Genomic DNA, 24,665 nt, shown 5'->3' with positions numbered 1-24,665 from the left:
AGAATCTGTCAAAGGAGCGTTTCTCAGATTAGAGCCTCGCCTTTGTCTCGCCTTGCTTTTTAATGGAACTTAATTAATTTTTCGTCCATCCGACGCGGCTCAAGCCGGCTAATTAGCCTTTATAAAATTGATCGTTTGTATGAAATTTTCGGACATTATTTTGCAGTCATGTGAAGATAATCAAGAAGATATATAAGTTTGTGCATTTTGTAAAAGCTGCTAATACAATTATTAATAATAATGATTTATTATTACAAAATATGTTGCTTTTTCTATATTATAGATTTTTTGAATCCATTAATATAACGCTTTCCATTTATTTGTATAAGATAGTTAATATTTTTCGAAATAATAAGATTAATTTGGATAATTATGTAGTCGACGCCGATTGATTTCACGAAATCGATCTCCGGTCCGACGAAATCCTAGAAGAGTGAACCGGATTCGTTTCCGGTCGGAGGAAGAAATATAACCGTTAGCGTTTGCCGCCGCAAGAAATTTACATGCAAATGTTTGGTGATCGATATTCTCCGACCGACGCCGATCGCGCGCAGCACCTTTCTTCCTCCGTCTTTCGCGCCATGTACAGCGTCGCTCTCATCACTTCCCGCGGGTTCTTCGGTCGGGTGTTTACCCTCGAAGAACAACGAGAACGTTTCGCTTGGCGCCGCGCGGCCAGCAAGATGCAAATTTCCGAATCAACAATTTAAAGCCGTCTACTCGTTTAATTAAGGGTTTCGTAGTTTCTCCAGCCGTTAGAAGCCTCGATTTATTTCTTCACGGAGATAAATCGGATACGGCGAACTTGTTTCAAGTACTCGAGCTGGCGATAACGATGCGTCTTGTTCCTGTGGACTTTTCTCGGCTTTCGCGATTGCAGTCAGAGTTTTTTTCACCGCGCTGTCCCTTTTGCTGGACATTGTGTATGGATTGTGACGCGACCAAGGTAAATCCGCATTACGCGCCATTGATTTTTCTCGCTGCTATTATTATGCGCCATTGAATCCCCATCCGTTATACGCAACGCGACGTGTCTTACCACACCCAGTTTCATGTGGAACTTAATTGTTTAGTAGGTGCAGCATGTGCCGGACTAATATTTGCTCGACTGTCGCGCATAATCAGTATCTCTGCCCTCGGAAACATTTCTTCGCGACAAATTCAATTTTCTAACGCATGTCAATTTTGTCACGGAAAAAGACCTGCCTCTGGCAGATTAATATTGCAATTTGTAGTGATATAATAATTTAATATTACTCTCTATTTACATATTTTTATCGCGAAAAATGTATAATTGTACCGTTTTGTATGAAGATCACCAGAATGATCGCTATTTACCAGCTCGTACACCGCAGATGCATTTATTCCGCGTATTGCATTATATCGGGATCCAAGTGTAATTCGTCGCAGCGTGTATAACGCGTTTTCGTTTAACGAGCCGACAAATGGAGCCCTTGCAAAATGTCCCATCGTCGCGAGAACAAAAAGCCGTCCCCTGCCCCCCCCCCCCCCTCTTTGACTGCCCTTGGCTGCGCGAGCCCCGCGGCTAACATCTGTTACTCCCTGTCGCTAATTGTTATTGCACGTACGATGGTGCACATTGCCTACAGTGACGGCCATTAAGCTTCCCCATTACATTATTGCCGGGTCGGTCGGGCTGGTCGATGGCAGTGGTTTTTGAGGCTCCTTCTCGGTCGACGAGCACTTTTAACAGTGAGCACTCGCGCTTTGCTAGCGACGATTTCTCGGCTAGCGCTAAAAGCATGATTTACGCGTTACAGGATTAAAAATATAGCCGCGCGAGCGATTACGCAAACCCCATGACATCCGACGCTGTAAACTTCCACGGCTCTGCCACGCTTTCCACAGAAATAGGTGACTGACTGCGGGCAGATGCTTTTGCGTATATATACAGACGCCGGTTTAACCAAACGCACGCGTTTATTTTTGGTAACGTCTTTGGCGGAGTACGTCTTTACGGCTGCACATCTCTTTCAGCGGATTATTACTTCACGCGCTATTACCGTTTTTACGTCTATATCGATTGTAAAAACGTAAAAATATATTAAATTAATAAAGGGCAAATTATTTAGGAAACATAAAGATAATTTAATGGGCTTAGTTTTTGACACTCGAGATATTAAACAGTACACCTATGTATTGATAAGTAATGAAAATTTTTTCGATGGATCGAATTGTCTAACGTATTTTTATTATTCTCTGTTACAGAACGATCTATACTTACGGATCGAGCATGGAATCTGTCATGGAATCTACAACGATTGCGCGGCACAGTTAAGGTAAGCGATTTTTATTAAGTGCTACGCACATTTTCATTAACATCATTGAAAAACTCAACCAATTGTGAAATAATTGTTTTTCAATTTTATTATTTTTGAAAAAGTAACAACGTTTTCGTATCTGAAGCGATACAATTCAACAAAATAAAATTGCAACTGTCAAGTTTTTGCAACATTTAGATGTAGTCATCAAAGAATTTTTTTACAATAATATTTTTATATTGAAAATGGAGGGAAGTTAAAAAGTAGTTAAAAGAAATTGGTTAGTTGCAGCATTATTCCAGCCGACAGTTCAATTAGTTTACATCGTGCAATTAATTAGATCGCGCATTTTCTCAGACTTTTCGCACGTTTAACCTTTTTTTATGCGACACGACAATTATGTTGTTTAGATAATGTTACTATTTTGCGTTTAAACGCGAATAAAATACCATTTAAAACCAAAATAGCACAGGAAAGTTGCACCTATGCTCGTTACGATTCGCGTATAAGCGTTAATTGCAGGTCATTGGGTCAAACTAATGATTCTCTGTGTGAAACCGTATTGCGTATCAACGATTTCTCAATCTACTGCACATACCTATAAAACCAATGAGCAGTAATGTTATGAGTTATTATTAGTTCAAAACTTAATAAAGTTAAGAAAATAAATTTAATATTACAGGGTAAGAAAAAATAAATCAATATCGGTATCAGAACACGTAATCAAGTTTTTAAAATGTGTATAAAAATACGCAATTACACATCAATCGAAACTGCGAGATTATCACAATAAAATATAAAATTTTAAATATAATTAGCGTGAATCTTGTCACAATTTAGAGTCACATTTGAGATGTCAGATATGACGAATCTTAGAGAGGATCTTCAGTCTTCAAAAATATGTTATCAAGTTTAGATTGCAATTTTTTCTTGATCTTTCCCGATGATTACTAACGTACAATAAGTATAATCCAAGAATGAACAATTGCACGTAAGTGAAGTCTTTGAGAGAATTCGCAGTCGTCGACAATGTTATCGGGCGTAAAAACAATATCTCATAACAAAAATAAGACAAACGATCAGCACTGTCTGCGATTCATGGAGAACCGGCATTTCCGCGCGAGATAATTGCTTTTTTCACTCGTGCTCTTTCTCCTTTCCCGGCGCTTTCGACGTATCGTGGGAAAAATATATCGATCGTGGCTGGCGCGGGTGTAATCGTACGGTCTGCAACACTGAGCGCGGTAACACGACCGTCGCTTCTTGGAAATGCTACTGCCAACTCGAAGAAATTTATTACATTTCTTTTAAGACAGCTTGAAAAATAAAACCTTGTACGAACATAAGTCGTATAAATATTTGTAAATTTTTATGAATATAAATAATTATGATAGCTTAAAAATTTTGTCAAAAGAGTGAAAATAAATAAAAAATTCGGACAATAAAGTTAGACCGAATTTTTGTTGGAGATAAATTTTAATTATATTTCCTGTCGCATGTACGTAAAGCATACGCACATTAGTTCTTTTTCCGCGAGTTATCCCGCATACTATACCGTAGCTCTCAGGTGTGAGACTTAATGTAGTTAGCTGCACGCGGAAAGAGGAAAGTTTTGAGTAATATTCATGCGTTTGCCTGGGAAAGACTTATACCGTGCGTAATAATTTTTCTCGCGAAAATGGCGCTCGGCTTTTTTATTTTTCGCGACAGTGGCAGTCGCGCATCCTTGATGTTCGAGATTATTAACTTCGCAGATTACCTCGAGATTAACTTTTTGAGATTATTAACGTCGCTGCGAAAAATATTTCTACGCCCATTAAACAGCTAAAAAAAAAGAATCAACGACAGCACCTTTCTATTCTGATTTCCCTTACATAGCGCAACATATCACGCGTATCATCCTCTCTCTGTAAAAACTTTCTATTATTTGGTAGTAAAATGTTCTCTCGTGTGTCTCTTGCGTAGAAATTTATTTTTGGATCATATTGAAATGAAGCGTCTTATTCGAAAATGCATGTCATTCTTGGCAAACGTACATTTGCGATAAATCGCGAAGTAAGTTTTAATATGCGAACGGCAGATTTTTATAATTCAACAATTAAATTGTATGATAAATATAATTTCACAATTTGAGAATAGAAAAGTATATTTTTTATTATGAGTGATGCAATCCAAGTTGGTACATATTAGAAATATTTCCTCGTATTTTTACAAGATGGCAAAGCAAACAAGTTGAAAGTGCATTGTTTGGCAAAACTATGCGCGATCAGAATGAATTATTAGTTTTCTTGTACATGTAGCAGCGCTGGCAATTTCAAAACAAGGAAAGTTTTTGGATTCCTTCCAAATCCGATGCTTCGTCATTGGACTTTTCGTCGGTTGTGCTACACAAATAATCATAAAGACATCTGTCTTTTTAGAATACTTTTCTTTCAATCCTAGAAAAGTTCCAAATTTATCTGTCACTGAAAAATAATGGGGATGAAAGATCTTGTTTATAGATAAAAATATAACTTTTTATATACTAGGTTTCAAACATTAAAAACGTAGATCGAAAATTACATTAAAAGCTACTTTACAAATTTCGTGAAGTAAGGAATTATATAATTTTAAGTTTTTGATAATGCTGTCAGATATTCTATGATAAAAAGCTTAAGATATTTAAGATGCTGAAAGCGTTCAGATACATAAAGGTTGTAAATGCACTTTTTGCGTCGAATGTTTTCAATGCGACGCACGTTGCTGCATCGGATTCAGTTGGCAAATGTTGATACAGACGAGCGAAATAATAAACGACGGCCGTGTAAAAGAAATGAAATGTTCTTAATGAACGAGAACGCCACGCGATCATTGAATGCGCGCCGTGTATGTTTTATGCGTGATGAATAGCGTGGTATATGCGAGAACTTAGCGAGTGGAAACGTATAAGCTTTTTATCCGCAAGTCGTACGCATGAGTCGAATCACAGCGAAATAGAATGCATCTGCTGAAATGGAGGATTGCGATTGTCGTATTGGAGAAGATTTTTCTTCCGGTTCAATAGCGACGAATTCGGTATTTTTGCACACGTTCTCGTTCTCGTTGGCGAATAACTGCGATTTTCGTAAAATAATTGGTTTTTTCGACGCGGAATGGTTACCGACTATCGTTTAATATCTTTTAGATTATTGAACATAAAAACTGAAACAGAAATTTATAAACTAAAATATGTGGTGAATAAATAATCGGTAGATTAAAGTTTCGGCGAAAAAATTACATTTTCTCGCTGTAGAAATTTAAATATTCTAAGTAATTATTTTAATGAATATTGCGCACGTAGTTGAGTCAAGAAGGGAGGTATAGTTATACAAATGTGGAAAATTAGTCAGAATTAAAAATTGCCGCAATGTTTATTAAAATTTCCAGTTTGTCTAAGGTTTAATTTTGACGTTACCGCTGTTTCCGCATATCTTCGCATATCTTCGCATATCTTTTCATTCGGATAGAACCGAATACGGGAAATGTTCGTGAACCTAGCATATCATTTTCCAGCAGATCAAAAATAAAAGAGAGTTCTTGTCGCATGCAGTCGAGTTCTATAGTTCCTTATAGTTTTTAGTAATAGTTCTGGTGATTTTATCCAAAAAAACACCAATCGAAAAAATGATCTGCTAACTTCCCGTAGCAGATCATTTTCTAGCAGATCAAAAATAAAAGAGAGTTCTTGTCGCATGCAGTCGAGTTCTATAGTTCCTGATAGTTTTTAATGATAGTTCTGGTGATTTTATAAAAAAAAACACCGATCGAAAAAAATGATCTGCTACGGAAAGTTAGCAGATAAAAAATAGAGGACACTGAACATATATGTGATATGCTGGCCGTATATTGATAGTTTTGTTGATAATTAAAGAGTTTTCGTGTAGTTCTGAGTCAGTACATTGCTTTTCCAAAGAGTTCTGACGACTAAAATAATTAGAAAATTTTTTAACAATTATTTTACCCGAAAAACACGCATTTTTGTACATATATGTGATATGCTGGCCGCATATTGATAGTTCTGCTAAAAATTAGACAGTTCTCTTCTAGTTCTGGGCGAGTACATTGCTTTTCCAAAAAGTTCTGACGACTAAAATAATTAGAAAATTTTTTAAACAATTATTTTACCCGAAAAACACGCATTTTTGAGTATATGTGTGATATGCTGGCCGTATATTGATAGTTCTGTTAATAATTAAAGAGTTTTCGTGTAGTTCTGGGCAAGTACATTGCTTTTCCAAAGAGTTCTGACGACTAAAATAATTAGAAAATTTTTTAAACAATTAATTTACCCGAAAAACGCGCATTTTTGAGCATATGTGTGATATGCTGGCCGCATATTGATAGTTCTGCTAAAAATTAGACAGTTCTCTTCTAGTTCTGGGCGAGTACATTGCTTTTCCAAAGAGTTCTGACGACTAAAATAATTAGAAAATTTTTTAAACAATTATTTTACCCGAAAAACACGCATTTTTGAGTATATGTGTGATATGCTGGCCGTATATTGATAGTTCTGTTAATAATTAAAGAGTTTTCGTGCAGTTCTGGGCAAGTACATTGCTTTTCCAAAGAGTTCTAACGACTAAAATAATTAGAAAATTTTTTAAACAATTAATTTACCCGAAAAACGCAAATTTTTGAGCATATGTGTGATATGCTGGCCGCATATTGATAGTTCTGCTAAAAATGAGACAGTTCTCTTCTAGTTCTGGGCGAGTACATTGCTTTTCCAAAGAGTTCTGACGACTAAAATAATTAGAAAATTTTTTAAACAATTATTTTACCCGAAAAACGCGCATTTTTGAGCATATGTGTGATATGCTGGCCGTATATTAATAGTTCTGTTAATAATTAAAGAGTTTTCGTGTAGTTCTGGGCAAGTACATTGCTTTTCCAAAGAGTTCTGACGACTAAAATAATTAGAAAATTTTTTAAACAATTAATTTACCCGAAAAACGCGCATTTTTGAGCATATGTGTGATATGCTGGCCGCATATTGATAGTTCTGCTAAAAATTAGACAGTTCTCTTCTAGTTCTTAGAACTACACGAAAACTCTTTAATTATTAACAGAACTATCAATATACGGCCAGCATATCACACATATACTCAAAAATGCGTGTTTTTCGGGTAAAATAATTGTTTAAAAAATTTTCTAATTATTTTAGTCGTCAGAACTTTTTGGAAAAGCAATGTACTCGCCCAGAACTAGAAGAGAACTGTCTAATTTTTAGCAGAACTATCAATATGCGGCCAGCATATCACATATATGTACAAAAATGCGTGTTTTTCGGGTAAAATAATTGTTAAAAAATTTTCTAATTATTTTAGTCGTCAGAACTCTTTGGAAAAGCAATGTACTGGCTCAGAACTACACGAAAACTCTTTAATTATCAACAGAACTATCAATATACGGCCAGCATATCACATATATGTTCAGTGTCCTCTATTTTTTATCTGCTAACTTTCCGTAGCAGATCATTTTTTTCGATCGGTGTTTTTTTTATAAAATCACCAGAACTATCATTAAAAACTATCAGGAACTATAGAACTCGACTGCATGCGACAAGAACTCTCTTTTATTTTTGATCTGCTAGAAAATGATCTGCTACGGGAAGTTAGCAGATCATTTTTTCGATTGGTGTTTTTTTGGATAAAATCACCAGAACTATTACTAAAAACTATAAGGAACTATAGAACTCGACTGCATGCGACAAGAACTCTCTTTTATTTTTGATCTGCTGGAAAATGATATGCTAGGTTCACGAACATATACGGGAAGACGGATGGAGGACGAATCCATTTCTTCGTCGATGCAACCAGCAGTATTGAGCGCGCGAGTTACGAGCGTATACAATCTGACCCGTAAAAGTAGCGGCTCGTAATACCGCCTTCGCGGGAGCGAAGGAATAACATCAGGTTGCAAAGAAAACCGTAAGAGAAGCGCATTGAGACGAGCAAAACGGTGCAACGCGGATGTTGCATCGCCGTTGTGCACCACGTGCTAGCCAGCTTCTTCGTGTAACAACCGGCTGGGAAGATGTGGGAACAGCGTGTCCTCTATTCCGCTCGTGTTCGCGATACGCGACGCTCCTCGGGATAAATGGCGGATCCTTCCCCGCTTTGCGCGTCCTCCTCTTCATAATTCTCAGAAGGATGCTCGTTCGCGGCAGTTTACGGTACACCTATAAATTTCCGAGCGAGCTTTAGCGAATAAAGCGCGAAAGCGCGGCCGCGTTAAGACGGAGAACCGGAGTTTAGCATAGGGCCGCCGTTTCGGCCTTCGGTTTAAGTGCGCCGCGTATATTTAGTGTTTTCTCGAAGGGATTTTAGCCTTGAATTGAATCGTCGAGGCCATCGCGCTGAATACTTGCTCGGATATTGTGCGTAGATACGAGCATGGTAAATCGTGGCGTACCGCCCACCTGACGCGAAACGTGATATTAACCGTTATTATTATTTGGAATCTCTCTCGGAATACTGTTGCCTTCATTAGCGATTAAATGTCACATATATATTTGGTAACATGCATAATATCATCTAGACGAAACTCGTATCTACGCAACTGCGCCACTTTGATCTAATTACGTGAACAATATTAATTTAAGATATAGACTGTGTAAAGTTTAGCTATATATTAATTATATGAATAAAAGAGCAGTGAGACAGGGAATGTTATTACAGTGTGATTAGTGGTTTTGCATAACAATAATACCGGTAAATTATGGACATAAATAATTTTGATTATGTAAATAATTTAGCGAGCTTATGTAGTTGCGTAAATTTGGTACAATAATATAGAGATTCAATAATCTCAAATTCTCTACTCTCTCTTGTCCCATAATATGTGTAATATGAATGCAGGGAAATACCGAACAGATTGTTAAACAATTCACCCTATTAAATTCTTAATTATGTCAGTTCAATAATGTTCAGACATTGTTTCGCTTAGAAAATGAAACGAAATAGAAATTTGACATTTTTTTCGTGGAAATTATTTTTAGACTACAATTACCACTAAATATAAGATTAGTGAGAATACATCTCGCGAACAATGTAATTGTGTACTACGCTTTTACGAGCTTATGATAGAGGAGTGTAATCCTAGCGGCAAATTAATAACAGTTGTGCGATTTGTTCCGCAAAGCAGAGCAACGAGAAGCGCGTCCCGTGTGTGTCGCGTCGTTATCTTACCATTTTTCTCACTTTATTCCCTTGCTACCTACACCTTTCATTCCGCTTACGTCAATCCCGAATTCAGAGTGGGCGTGTCGCCTCTGTTGAGCGTGTATCGCTACATGCAACATACGATACACATGCAAATACGGAAGAGACAGCTACAGAGAGGGCTATGTTGTGCAAGCACGGAGGTACTGAATTGAGAAAGAGAAAGTTAAATCATTGCTTGTAGAAAATAGGAGGACACTTGTGAGAAAATTGATATCTGTAGCCGATCAAAGATTTCTCTAATTACTATTGAAACAATTGAAGAAACTTTGAGAATAGTAAAGAAATGTTTATGTAAAAAGTATTAATATTTATTATCATGTAATGTTTCACAGTGTCTATTGTTATTTTTTATACATATAACGATTTTACTTGTTGAATTTTGTATATATACATAGATAGATATTTTTTATTTTCTTTCTTCTATTTTGAAAAATATTCTGTTTGCTGTAATTGTCTTTCCTGCTTTGTTAGCAGAAGTACTACTTATCTTTCATCTTTAATTCTTGACCTATATAAATATATGCTTTGTTCCAACGACTTGAACTAACTTTTCTACTCTAATATTCTTAAAATAATTTTATCTTTAGTAACAACATAGATTATTTAATGACATTATTATTAATGTATCAAAATTATATAATTACTTTATTAGTTATGGATTTTTAGACATAGAAACTTTGTGCACGCAAACACTTTTAGACTCGCACATTATTTTGGAAATGTATATGACTACAATATTCACTTTTAGCGTTAGCCCGAAAAATCACGGCTTCCACACCTTTAAGATCGTTATCGGTGAACAGACATGCGATTTCATAATTACAGGCGTCTTGCAGTTTTGCAGTTCATGTATATGTATATCTACATTCAGAAAGCTCACGCAAACGAAATTTAGTATGTGCGATTAATAATCGCGAAAAAATCTAAAAGATGAGTAATGAAAATGGAATCGTTGAATCGTAAACTTAACCTCATGTTGTAACATTTTTTGTATTAATACATGGAAAATTATCCGATAAGAATAACGGAAATGGGTGGGTGGTCACGTGAATATTACGTTTTTGTTTGATTAAAAACTGTTAGACTAGATTAAAAATTGAATCGATTTTGTTAGAACAAATTGCATGTGTCTGCGCACTTCTTAAAAAGTGTCACCTGAAAACTGCGGACAGTCGGATAAGTAACTAGAATTTTCATTGCACGCGATGTCCTCAATTTTTTTCTGTCAGGTTTCCCATTTCATTTTACGGTCTCTTTCAAAATTCTTTTATCTTCTTGATTCGTTCGGACGGTTAGACTCACGCATTTGTCAAAGAGATTTCTGGCGAATACTTATATATTCCAAGTTCCCGAAAACATTTCCAATGTCTTTCGAGAAATATTAACTTCGAATATCGGTAACAGTGTTTCTATCTCAAATATGTCAAAAATTTCGATTCTATATACATTTATTATACTTGAATCAAGCGATGACTATACTCTCAAAGACGAGATTTTATCTCGACGGTAATTTATCGTGCGTTTCATTGATTTTGATGAAAATCCTGCGAAGGTTAGTGGTTTTTTTTATGGCGCGACGGATATATTCGATTACGGAAAGTGATTCTTCCTTATGCCGGCTTTCCCCCGGAATTTAATGAATCGCATTATCGCCCCTTTGCGTCGTCGATTTACTCCTTTTATCGCCGCTCTTCCTCGCTGGTCAAGGATAAACGAGCGTATTTCTTCGAAACAAGAACGTGGTACGTGCGACAGGAAGGCATCGAGACCACCGTGGTCAGAAATAACGTTTCCTTAGGGCAGAATTGTCTCCGCTATATATCAGCCTCGCTGTCGGACAATAAAACAGCAGCTCAGTATTCGTGCTCGCCGGTTTCCAAGATGCATCGTGCGCATCGAGAGACGTTCGATTTTCACGGCAAAGCGAAATATCCGGCCGAACTGGCTCTGTCAAACGATATCCCGGATTCGATATATTTTTAGTAGCGGACGACGAGTTGGGCTTTTTCGCTCTTTCGCTCTTTCGCTCGTTTTTCTGCGTAGAATTGCGACGATCGCGCAATCGACACGTCAATACCCCGCTTGCGGCTCATTTAGTCTCGGAAGTGCCTCTGTGATAACTGAATAAAAACGCAAAGTGGTAAGCGGCACAAAAGCCGCTCTCTCTTTCCGTTTCTATTTCAGTGAGATAGTTGCATATTTCCATTACATTCTGCAACGTACGGAATGTATCGCGTTCTTTTTTTCATACAGACATTTGGAATAATTTATAATTAAATTAAAAATTAAAGTTTTAAAAATTAAAAGTAAATTAAAAATTAAAGTTTTAAAAATTAAAATTAAATTAAAAATTAAAATTATTTCCCGTGGAAGCAAGATTTATGATAGATTCGTACATAAGTGAGCAATGAAAAACTTTGTTATGTTGCTCACTAAAAAGATAACAATTGTCAATTTGTTTAGTTACAATAAAATATTTTTTGAGTTATTTCATCCAGACAGATCAATTTATGCACTCGGAAGGTTTGCATTAATATGAGAGAATATAAAGGTTGTGAGCAAAAGAACTTACAGAAACTTTCAGAAGTGTCTGCGTGTTCTATCAGCGATGGAGCTTCAATTAAAAATTCAAGCACGTTTTTGACGAGCTTTGATGCTTAAAATCAAGGGTCACGTATTCAGAATCGAGAAAAGGGCGAAGCCAATTATCCGAGATCTATCGGGAATAAAAAAAAACCACTGCCGCTACTAAAACTTGACTTTCTTCTGTAGAGAAACCGATAATCTCTTATCTCCTTTATGCTCGGTTTCTTCAACGACGGATATTATTTCTCAGATAGAGCTGGCTCTTTTCTTTCTTCACTTTCCTTTACCAACAACAATTTTTTCGAGCTATCATTATTTATTTTATAAAAAGTCATTATCTTATTGGCAAATCTACATATAAATATATTATCTAGTAACTTTATTAAATTTTTATTTTTTACCATATATTATAATAATAAAATATTAGAACAAGAATTTAAAATAAAACAAGTTTCATAAATCGTCAGTTTCTACGGTTTTTACTTTAAAACATTTATTCAGTCATTCAAGTTTCACGCTAATTATGCATATAACTAGAAATTTTTATTTCATATAGTTTTATGAGGGTTTTTTCTTCTTTTCTTCTTTTGATTTCTTTTCAACATACAATACTCGCGCGAACGCTCGTATTTCTCTTATTCTATCAAAGTAATTTAACTCGTATCATTAATATCGCGCGGCGAGCGATTCATTTTTCGTTGGCGCTGTTTGTTTCATTCGAAGATCCGTGCAATCGAACTATGAATGGCATTTCTCGACTCTCACGGTTAGTCGATTGAAACTAGGAAATGTTGTTCCATTTTCGCGTTGTATCGATAAAACCAATTCTCAGGATGATATATACATAGCATAGGCATGTACGCTATATAAACGTTGAATCGTTTTCGCGAAAACGGGGCCTCGTTCAGCCAATATATAACGAACTGAGCTCGAGCTGCCACAGAGAGCTGGGTCAGAGTTCGAAATGTACTCTCTCGGTTATCCGGTCCGTCGGTTTTGCATGCGAAACGTTGCTTCGCGTGACAGAGCCCGACTGAACTGCTCTGGCAGATATAGGACGATGATGAAGATAGTTTATTCACCTCGCATGTCGGCGAATAGTTGCGGCGCGTGCGAGGGAAGTCGTGCAGCTCGTCGTTTTTCGCGACTTTGATACGCAAATAATAATACGCTCAGGATATCATTAATCAAAATTATCGGGAATATATATATATATATATATATAGAATAGCGTATACGCTAATCTCGACTTGCAAGGATATTCGTGTAACAGGAGCTCCTATTTCGTTACGCAATATAGCCAAGTTGCATCCACTCTTATCCTTTCAAGAAAATTCAGAGCGGAAATTATAAAATATTATTATTTTATTAAGTAAAATAAAATCACGATGTGTAAAATGCACGATAATAGACTTATGCTATTTTTATCGTGTTTATATTATTTTATATATAAATTGAAACGATACAACTCTCATTATAATCATGTTCTTCTCAATAATTAAATAACTTAGCAAAAACATATAAATATCACTCGTTAGAGGCAACTTGTAGCGACTAGCATCAATTTAGCTTATCTCTAGATATACTGAAATTCAGAAATCACGTAATAATTCTTGCAATAATCTATTTCGTTACATCTGGCATTGTCGTTTATCAGATTGGCGGTTGCCACGACTCTAATCGTGGTCACGGTCGAACTGATAACTGACTTACAGATCAACAGTTATGTTTCTGCTTCAAGCGAAGGGTAGTACCCGGAAACGTTCGGCTTTCAGCCGTTTTAGCAAGTAAGGATAAAGAATAGGCTGCGGTGGCGCGCGGACTCGTAACGAAAAGCAGATACGCTGAACGAGCGAGATCGGGAAGGACGGTCGTAGATTAAACCATACTGGTAACGATAAGGGTTCCGAAGGGTCGCCGGGGATACGTTGTCCCTCGCTCGTAACCATCAAGCCGGATCAGGAGCAGGCCGCGTCCCTTTCGCGATTTCAATGTTCTCGAACGAGATCTCTGTGCGAGCGCGTATAGCGCTTCCGCGTCGGGGAGCAATGACAGATTGCACTATCGATCGCCACGGAGAGTACTTCGGCATAAGCGTATCTTTGAAAACCAGTCGCCGTTTCTTAGAAACATTCGCGTCGAATGCTCTCTCTTTCGAATCCGGATGCAACGGCATCATAACGCCGCTGAATTGTAAAGCGAATTAACCTAATTCGAGCGTCCGCATAAACTTAGCGCATAGTAACTCCGTTGTATTGCAGTAATTTGATGTGATTTCTTTATCGTAATCGGTCTCATTCATCTTTAAATTTTAATCACAAGAATCTTTTTTATGCTATAAAAAAGAAAAATGAGAAATAAGTTAAATCGTGATTAAATAGTATTACTGATCGCATCTGCGTCAAAGGTGTCGACTTCTTTTTTTTGTTTTCACGCCTCTTTGTCGAGACGTTATGTGCAAACAATCGTCGATGAGCATTAGTTCGCGCCGAGTGCGATGAAGTCTTGCGGGTCGCCACTTGACATCGATAGCCGCCGCGGGGTGAGAATATTTGTGGCCAAAGGAGTTTGCGACACGAGTGACCGGGAAAGTACTTCTTTTATTGGCGGAGACAGGGACAAAGGACGTCGGAGTAGAGACCATATCGAGAGCACGGCGAACAAAGCGCCACCGAGCTTTAGGAGTGGATGGAGATTAAATTGGGTGACAAGGCGAATTGTGTGTGCGCGTGCGGACGATGTTGTTCCCCGCCCCCGTAACCGGGTGTCGCGGGTGACATAATGCACTGTTCTGGAGAGCGAACATAGCTAGATTATCCGCGATACTCATACCGCAATGAAAACAACGCTCACAGTAGCAATGGTCCTTTTGATAGCAATGACGACAACAACAACAACACGGCATGGTAAACTCTTGTCGCCAGTGTAACTTAAATTATTCGGACGACTCCCGCGAATTGAGAATGTGGACTGTTACTCCACAGAAATCACTTAAATTCCAATAAGGATATTTGAATCTTTTTCTAGTTTAGTCATATTCGCTTTTTTTGCGACCGAAATAGAAAAATTAAGTATCGAGAGTTGTCTAGAAAGAAAAAAAAAAAGAAGACACGTAGACAGAAAGTATGGAAGATGAAAGAAAAGCATGGTAAAAAATGGAGTTATCCCGGTAGACGGGCTCGAGGAAATTCGATATTGGTCGCGATAAAAGCGATTGCGTGGAGCACGAAGAGAGAAAAGTAAAAAAAAAAGGAGGGGAAAGGAGGGAAAGGGTGGGGGGGATAAGCGGGAGGTCGTAACGAGCGCGGGCAAAAATAGAGCACGTTCTATCGAGGTCCGGGAGATTAAACTGGGTGACAACAAGGGCCGGACGCAACGTTGTTACGCCAGTCGCATAGCCGAAACCGGCGCCGTTGCTTGCCACCACCGTCGCCGCCGCCGCCGTCGTCGTGAGTCTCGGCAGAGAACGCCGGAATTGAGATGGTAGCGGGGTGTATATCGTGAAGCCCTTCGGTAGGTTACCGAGGGTGGGACCGAGCCGGTGGTTGCGAGGGGACGCGAGATGCTGCGCGCAGTTTGTGTTGGAAGTCGCCATAGTGACGCCCTAGAATCAAGATTCCCCTCGTTCTTTGTCTTTGTTTCTCTCTCTCTCTTTCTCCCTCTTTCTCTCGCTCGTTTTGTTTTCTGCGTCTCCCCATCGTGGTCTTGGTCTCCTGCTCGCGCGACGCTATCGTTTAGACAACGATCCGGACGAGTCGTTTACTAGATCGACTGTGCCACTGTTACACATGCGAGTATCACTAGAAAGAGAGAGAGAGAGAGAGAGGGAGGGACCTTCGAACCGCGCGAACGATACGCTTTGATCTCGCGCGTTAATGGATGCGATTTAGGGGAAATTTTGTTAGCTAGCCGGTCGACGCGTTCTTTATTAAACGCATATTTCCAGGCGCTAGAATGCAGCTTCAGCATTTTTCGATGATATCCAAGTTATCAAGATCAGAGAAACGTACGGCTTAATGGAATTAATTTAACAGAGTAAAAAATTTAATAGCACATTATTGTAGCTGATTGACGCAAGAAAAGGAATGCCTTTTAATCTTAAAAAATGATAAAATACATTAAACATCTTCTTATATAATTTATGATTTCAATTGACTTGAATAATGATCAGTGCTGTGTTAATAATAAAATCGGAAGAAGAAATTTGATCAACGAACGTTAATTAAACAACATTGTTGCAACGTTGCGCGTAATGTCAAATCTATTCGAGTCAATATTTTAATTTAATGCTCGTCACATCGGCTCACATCGTCTAATGGCTATCCAGTTGATTTAATTAGACACACGGTCGCATAAATCGTTCTCTCCACGGTGACATAATTGCGCACGGACCGAAACCATTAAAGCTTCATTTTTCACGCAGCCATCTTAGGTGTTGTGTGTATACAGGCGTCGCTTACCCGGTATAAACGCAATAACGAGGTTGTAAGAGACTTAACACCAGCAGAACGGATTAGTTTACAAGGTAGCCTCGCGTTCACACCCGCTCTCGTCGTCTAATCTTCGGGCTGACGCTTGTCGTTGGTTTCTCTTGCAATTTAAACTGATGACCCCTTAGATTATTCCGCCCGTCAGCTTTTCGTGTTCCTCGCAGTCTCAAATTGGCGTCGGGAACATACAAACGATGCAGCTGCGCTTTAATTGTATATGCATTTATAGCTTTGTGCGTATGACGTCATTTGACTCATTAATAATGATATAAATTAATAATTAACCGGCGCCGTGTCTGCGTGTGTGATGAACAACTGACGTTCATTACAATGGATCGCTGTAAAAGTGCTCATTAGCAATTAACAAGTCATCGAGATTACGCTGAAATGCAGGCAGTGTTCCAAAATCATATATGTATTTATTATCGGAAGCCGATTTTAATGAAAGGGTAAATTCTGTTTGTCTCTGCTGCATTATTCTTGAATGTTAAGTAACTCAAAAATGACGATTATGTATGTTAATCTGATTAGTATTATTTATATATTTTTCACTCCACTGAACAAGAAGTTGGTCAAGGCTTCCTCCGCTTTTACTATAATACAACCGGTAATAAGGGTGACTATAATCGATAAAATTTAACCAGGCGATTAACGTGACCGAGATTCCTTCGATTGACTCTCAGGCGGATGCTCCGATTTATTCTCGATGCGTTTATGAGACAGATTTTATTTAGAGAAACTTTTTTAGATCTCGTTAATGTCACGTGCGCTGATAAAGTAGAATAAATTATGAAATTTAAAGTATAATTTAAAGTATAATTAGTTACACGAGATGCAACGTACAAACGAGTTATTGGATTTTTAAAGTTTTGGCAAGAACAGTTAGGCTCTAACGTTCGCAATGAAGGATAAGAAAGAATTTTATGGCACAGGTAAAATAAAAGGAAACACAGGCGTGCTCCGCGGTCTGATATCCTGCAAGTACAATCAGCAGGAATGTTCGTTTTGCATGCAGATGCGGTAAAAAGTTGTCGATGGAGAAAACGCGAAATCTAATAAAGAATTATGCCGTGTATCCGGAAATAATTCTCGTATATCGATGTCATGGCTAGAGAACTGCACAATAACGACGGTCGCGCAAATTGCGAAACTGTCTACGGCAGCTGCTGAGTCGCTGGGTTTGCGAGCGCAGAAGCGGAAACTTTACGATAATTATTATTCCGTCGTGGTACTGTCAGAACTCTCTCGTATTAATTAAGCATAAAAGTATAAACGGCGACTCGCATAAGTCTTCTGGGTGCAAATCGAAGTCCGCGGCCATGATAATCAACTGCGACTCGCAGCGTTTCAAACTTTTCCGCGGAATATTTATTTATTCCGTTGATGTTGCGTATCCAAGCGACATCACCGTGCGCGAAAGATATTTTCCGATGCGAGCGTTGAGGAAAGGCGCGGAGAGCCACGCGGAGAATCATAGATAGTTTACGGTTTATTAGAAATCGTTAACCTGCTTCCGAAGCTACGTCGCAGCGCGAAACGATGCATAGCGTGCGCTGCTGAGCGCGCTTGGCAAATAGACAGCTTTAAAAAAATCCAGGGATTTTAGCCCGCGGGGATTTTTATCTTATTTTGCCATCCCTCTCGAGATTTGCACCGCGTATAAACCTTCGATAGCTGAAAAGAACATAACGCGCTCCCCAGACGCGCCAAGCTATTATACTCCGTTTTCAGGACGTGAGGCTCGCTAAATAGATAGGTGAAAACCCCCGGAAAATTACGATAAAGTCGTTTTATCCGCTGTTTGATCATACAAATCACTCCATTTATTCAATATTCCGTGGCAGTTGCGTTATATTAACGTTAATAATTAATTGAAATAGACAGTATAATTTTAATTAATATTTCCAACTGCGTACTTTATATCCAATAATAATAATTCGTTATTTAATGCGTGGTACATATATAATTATAATAATATATTTAATCAGGCAACAGGAGATAAAATATAGTTGAAATGCAAACATACGCGTTCCTACAAAACACTGGCTTGAAATAACTTTCGTTATCTTTACGCAACGGTGAAATTTTCTTTGTCAGCTAATCGATAATGTGCACGTACGGTTGTTACGAGCGGAATTCGCCGGTATGGTTTAGAATATGGAATTATGGGGCTCCCTGGGATATGAACGGGGCCGATGGGAGGGTCGCAAGAGAATTTATTCCCCATTGGGAATCTGCTTAAGACTATCATTTCCGAAGTGCTAAGCTGAATCTAGAAAAGCTCGTGTCGCAGCTGCCGCCGCTGATATTGTTTAATCGCGTAATATGTCATTCAGAAAACTTGCGGATAAATCCATTTGATTGTGAGATGATCACCGCATTGTGGAAATAATCTTGTCGGATTTCTCTCACAAAAGATAAATATAGAAAGATTATTGAAACAAATTACAATTTATATTAGAAGTTTATACGCGAGTTTGATATTTCAATTGTCGCTTTTATATTTTTTTATTCGAAATAAATTGTTTTATTGCAAATCGATTATCGAATTTTAACTTAAAAGTAGAATCTAAAAATAAAATTTGTAGAATAAATCAGAATAAAACGGTTAATTGCCGTTTCAATTGGCACGGATTACTTTGAAGCATGATTAATTAAGAGCTGCTTTTCATTTCGCATTTTATAGATGAATCGTTGGATTAAATGCGATACTGAAAGTTTACGCTGGTAGGCAAAAGGAAAGCCGGTAATCGATCGTCTCGTATTTTATTCAACCAGGCAGCACTTGACGTTGTCTTACGTTTTGCTCATGAAACTTTGATGATGGTGCTTGATACCCAAGAAAATGACACTATCTTTGTAGATCGAATCGATTTTTTCTTGCATAAAATTTTACAGAAAGATGTAGCCGTTTGCACAACTTTATTTATATTTTACAAAGCGTTAAGAGAAACATAGTTAAGGGAAATGCAAATGTATTTCTGCTTATATTTCTCTCGTATTGTTTTTTTCGCGACGTTTTTCTTTCCGCACAATTCTCAAACTTTCCTACATTTGCGAAATACATTACAGCTGAAATTTTCAAATATGTAATACTACTGAGTACATGTACTGAGCACAACACGCAGCATGTTCTATTTACATAGAACTATTCCGCGTAGCAACATTAATTAGAAAGCGAGTTAATGCTCCTTAATTCAGGAAGATTTTCAGCACTGTAAATTACAGGCTAAATTGGCCATTTCCACGCTTGTGTACACAAAATATCGTAAAAGCCACCAGAGAAGCAGCGGACTATTTATTTTTTCGAGAAAGCCAACGGCATTTTCCAACTCCCCGCGACTAATTCGATAAACGGATCGGCAAGTTGTGATCATTAGTTCCCGCGATCGCGAAAGCGCGTCTTTTTCTCCCTTTCTCTCTCTCTCTCTCTCTTACTCTCTTTGATCATCAGAGGCAGCTATCTGGTCACGTTCGGAAGGCTTCGGGATATTCCACGTTCCCAATCGAATCAAGGAATCGCCGGCGGTAATTTACGACTTGGACGGTTATTTTTTTTCTCTTTATTTTTTTTTTTTTTTTTTTTTTACGCGGCGGTGCAATCAGACGGCGATAGTCGGTCGCTTCTGCGTCGCCTCATCTCGTGAAACTGCCTCAATATTCTAACAACTGGTTGGAACATTTCGTTCGTTAATAATGGCGATCCCCCAGATTTGTCCGCCGAATATTTCCGTCCCATCCTGCGCTCAGAGACTTTCAATTTTCTCGACCATTCGCTTTCCTTGCTTCCTTATGCGCCCCGACGACTCTCCGACGCGACGCGACACGACGACTCGCGAATAGCTCGTGCGGTTCAACGAACTCGTCGATGAGAAAGGACCTCAACCCTTTGTTCGATCGACGGACTTTTTGTATGCGCGCTCGATGAAACTCGGAGTTATCAAACCGGGTCCCGACTTATGGTTGAAGTCACTGATATAATAAGGATCATCGAGTTATGTCGGTCTCGGATCAAAGGGAAATTTTTATTCTGGGATATTAGCCCGCTGCTTCTCGTGTATACGTTACATCAAAGACAACTAGTTATGTCTTTAAAAAAGAAGCAGCCAGTTTGATTACTGAACTGAAAATTGCATATAATATTAATGAACGATAATATTGTTGATATAGTGTTTACGATTGTTGCAAATGAAAAAGATATGTTTAATAGAATATTTTATAGAATTTTTAATATTAATATTGTAGTCAATAATTGTCATAAATTTTCTATTGCAAAAAAAATGAAAGAGAAAAATTGCGTAGAATAACTAATTTTTTGAATTTATGCGATATGGAATAATTGATCTGAAAAAGAAATATTATTGTAATAAATACAAACTGCTTGGCTTAAACATTTAAGACGCAATTCAAGGTGTTAACGATCGCGCAGTTCACACTAGTAGCGGTTTTATGTGTTTCTCGTTCTACTAAAGTAGACTTATCGTATTTCTTATCAACTTAGCCCGTTGCTTCTTTCGCTTTGGCCTTTTCTTTCTCGCCGGATGCTCATTCGTTTTATTATCCGAAGAGCTGAGAAGCTACGAAACATGTATCCGACATACAGACATGTACGAAGGCCATGCGTATATAACATAAAATATAAGATAAAATCTACTCTTTGCTTATCCGTTGAAATGACATTTGGGGAGCCGTTGATATGGTTGCCGAGTGTCAGTGCTCATCCTGCCGATAACAGCAGGTAATCGTACTAAATTGGTTGGTGAAACCGGTTTTTTTTTGCCGACTTTTGTTTGTCCTCCAACTTTTTTCTGGAAGTCGTCGCGAGTCTTTTTGTACCTTCACAGCGTAGACGTGTTTGATCAGATACGAACACGAGGGATTACATTGATGGATTGATGATGTTACTTAGTGAGGAGTACCGAAGTGTCGTTTCAGCGCGACGAGCTTTTCTTTTTCAAAATAAAATTAAGTGCTCTTCGAAATGTTAAATTTCTCGATGATATATACATAAACGTTTCCTTAAGCTGGATGTCAGCGGTCGAGAAAAAGATTATTGCAATAATGAATAATTCATTTGAATTTAAGATTTTAAGAGATTTTAAGATTTTCTTAGACGTTATTTAATTGTTTGCACGATTATAATTTTTCCATAATAAAATTCTGTTTTATTTTGCATCATTGTTATTTGTACTTTTTGGAAACGCAGTGGAAATAATATTTCTCTCGTTAATTGAGCTAGCGCGTTTAAAGGAATTTCCAAAAGCTAAATTAATTTCTTCAATTAATCTCGTTCGTGTGGATATGTACATACATTTATAATAGATACTGCACCCCGTGCGTACACAATTACGAGGCGACTTGCGGGGAACGTTCAATATTGCATCCGAAATTGGCGAAGAGGGCAGGGAAGGGAGGACTTTCCGTCTCGCAGAGGTTATTAAATTCTCGAAACCGCTTCTGGTTTATTTACGGCTGACAGATCCGCAAGTAAATTCGAAATTTGCGGTATTCGGTGTTGCCGTTCTCACCAAAAGTAATCAATTTGCTGAGTTTTAATTTTTCTTTATTTGAGAATTTTTATCATCACATCATAATTTATAATGTAACGATGAAAATTTTTAAATAAAATCCCTTTCGCGCAAATAAATAATGCTCAATCTTGTAAAAATTACGCAATAAATTGCTTACCTGCCTTCAGTATTAATTGTTGGCATTTTGCGTTATTGTCAATTTACTTAGCTGCACATAAATTAAAAGCGAATTTATAAGAGCAAATGAATGTGTTCCCGTTGCGAGTAATTAGTACCTGTTTCCATTTTATCAATCAATATGCACATGAATTTCATTCGAATAAATTACAATAAAATTAACGAGAGGCAACGATTTTCGCGCAGTGCATAAAATATATCTGCGTCCATAACTGATTATCTTTCTTAAGCTTCATTGATCACTTTTAACAGGAGATTCAGCGTAATTAATTAGTTGATTATTTGATTACACACTCGTCATGAACACTTTATATTTCAATACGGATTTTTACAAATCGTATAACAATTTCTATTAAATATACGAAATATGGCTTGCATCTTTTGAAATGGAATTGAATTTCCAAAGACAAATTATTAAAAGCGTCATAAGAAGATATTCGTTTTATGTGATCTTGTAAGTATGCAACATTTCGTTGCAGTTCGTTCCGGTATTTTCTTTAGAAATGAAATCGGAGGCAAACATAGCGAATCGCTGGTCGCGGAATAACGGCGCGGTTTTTCCATTTAAAATTTTTTATTTTTTAATCTTAAAATAGATTAAAGCGAAATGCGCGTGCAATCCCTCTGTAAAGAGAGAAACGACGTTATCGCTTTTTTCTCACGTTCTCCCACATCCCGTGAGACAGCGGTCACTGGGTCACATTCACCCCGGCCATCGCCGAGCGTTGTCCTGGCCGCATAGAGGCGGTGGCAGCCGGCAATCGTCCTCGATCTTGCTCCCCCTCGCGTTTCGCAGCTATCTGTTTGTATTTGCATTCGCATGTCCGAGCGCGATCATTTGCATTTTCGCCGACGCGTCCGAGCATAATGGAAACATCGCGTTTCTCATTGCCTTTTTCGCGTTTTTCGGCCTCGCATCGCGACGATTACATTGCGTTTCATTCGCTTTTCACCGCGCGCATTTAGCTGATCGCGTGTACTTGCGAGCGCGTTAACGAGCGTATCTCTTGCGTGTTTGCGCACTCGCGACTTTGTGCGCCGTAAATTACGCACAACGCATTTCCGGATCCCCGACCAGCGACCGGCTCTTTGATGAATTTTACAGATAATCGCACTTTGCGTAATTAAAAACACGGGCATGTAGACGCGCGCGCGCGGAACGCATTTTAATGGATAGGTTTTAGTTGCATAGAAACTCTGTGACGAATTTGTGATCAATCTTTTCGGGAATTCAAATAAAATTCTATGTAATTGTGCGTTTAAAAGTTGCGTAACTGGGAAAATGAAACTATCGTGGGAAATAAAGTTGATAAAACTTTCTCTTAATTCAATGAAATAAATCTAATTTATTTAATTTATCCTATTATTGCTAGGATATGTAAAGATTAATATTGGAAAGTTATGTGCAAATAATGATTTACTAATTTTTATTGAAAACATTAAATTATATTTTTACAATTATAATCACATCTCGATAAAAATGTTTTGACGCAACTGGCCGTTTAATGTAATATTTAATACAATGTAATTTATATATAATGTATCTTATGTAATGTGAACTGGCTGGTTTAATTTAATATTTCTTCTTCAATTAATTATTTGTATGGCAAATTTAATTAGTCGAGCTGATAAAAATAACTTCGTGCGAGCTGAACGAGCAAGCAAGTGTATGTAATATCCCGAGCACAAAAGGTTAAATGCATCGGGCACAATTATAGGATCGTATAATATATGCATTCGACCGAGCGTTATATATGCTCACGCGACACGTTGTCGCGCCGTGTACGGGCATCTTGCCGCATCTTGCTACACGCATACACTGACGCATCCACACGGAACACGTTATATAACGGACATTGCTCGCTAGATTCTCGTGCATCGTATGAAACTAAACATACTCGAGTACTATTCCGATTTGAAGTTTTCTCGAATAAATATTTTACTTTACGGAAAATTAAATTCAGGTATAGATATCGCGCAGAAACGGATATTGTATAAGCTAAGTAACCGATCGATCTCGATGTCAAATCTAAATAACGCATTTATATTTGCGAAACTCGCAATTTCTGATATCTTATTTAGGGAGTGGATGGATTCGTCAATTTGGAGCCGTTTTCAACTCTCGGCGTTCGAAAATTTTGATGAAGCAATTTCGAAAATTTTTCGGAGTTTAGAGGGGCCAATTTTCGCGGCGTACGCGATATCGTCGCAGCCGGGAAACGCCAGCCTTCGTATATTGAGTTAGACTGGAAGCCCAACGCACAGCGGCGGGTGCCATTAACGTGCTGCAGTGTACCAGTGTGTCTCGGTGCCGTACTTTCCGCTCATTCATGCGCCCGCTCATTACTCCCACGG

General features: G+C 38.0%; 1 protein-coding gene across 4 annotated transcripts in view; it reads left to right on the top strand.

The window, feature by feature from the left end:
* LOC105671270 (uncharacterized) overlaps positions 1-24,665 on the top strand; it is a 123,179-nt gene that overhangs the window by 4,355 nt on the left and 94,159 nt on the right. For all 4 annotated transcript variants that reach the window (XM_012365258.2, XM_012365256.2, XM_067357442.1 and 1 more), the window contains exon 2: positions 2,230-2,300. The gene's annotated coding sequence lies outside the window, so the exon portion shown is untranslated. The remainder of the gene's footprint in view (positions 1-2,229; positions 2,301-24,665) is intronic.

This window comes from Linepithema humile, chromosome 6, assembly GCF_040581485.1.
Source record: "Linepithema humile isolate Giens D197 chromosome 6, Lhum_UNIL_v1.0, whole genome shotgun sequence".
NCBI lineage: Eukaryota > Metazoa > Arthropoda > Insecta > Hymenoptera > Formicidae > Linepithema > Linepithema humile.
Note: the sequence above shows the minus strand (reverse complement) of the source record. Positions and strands in the feature narration are given on the sequence as shown.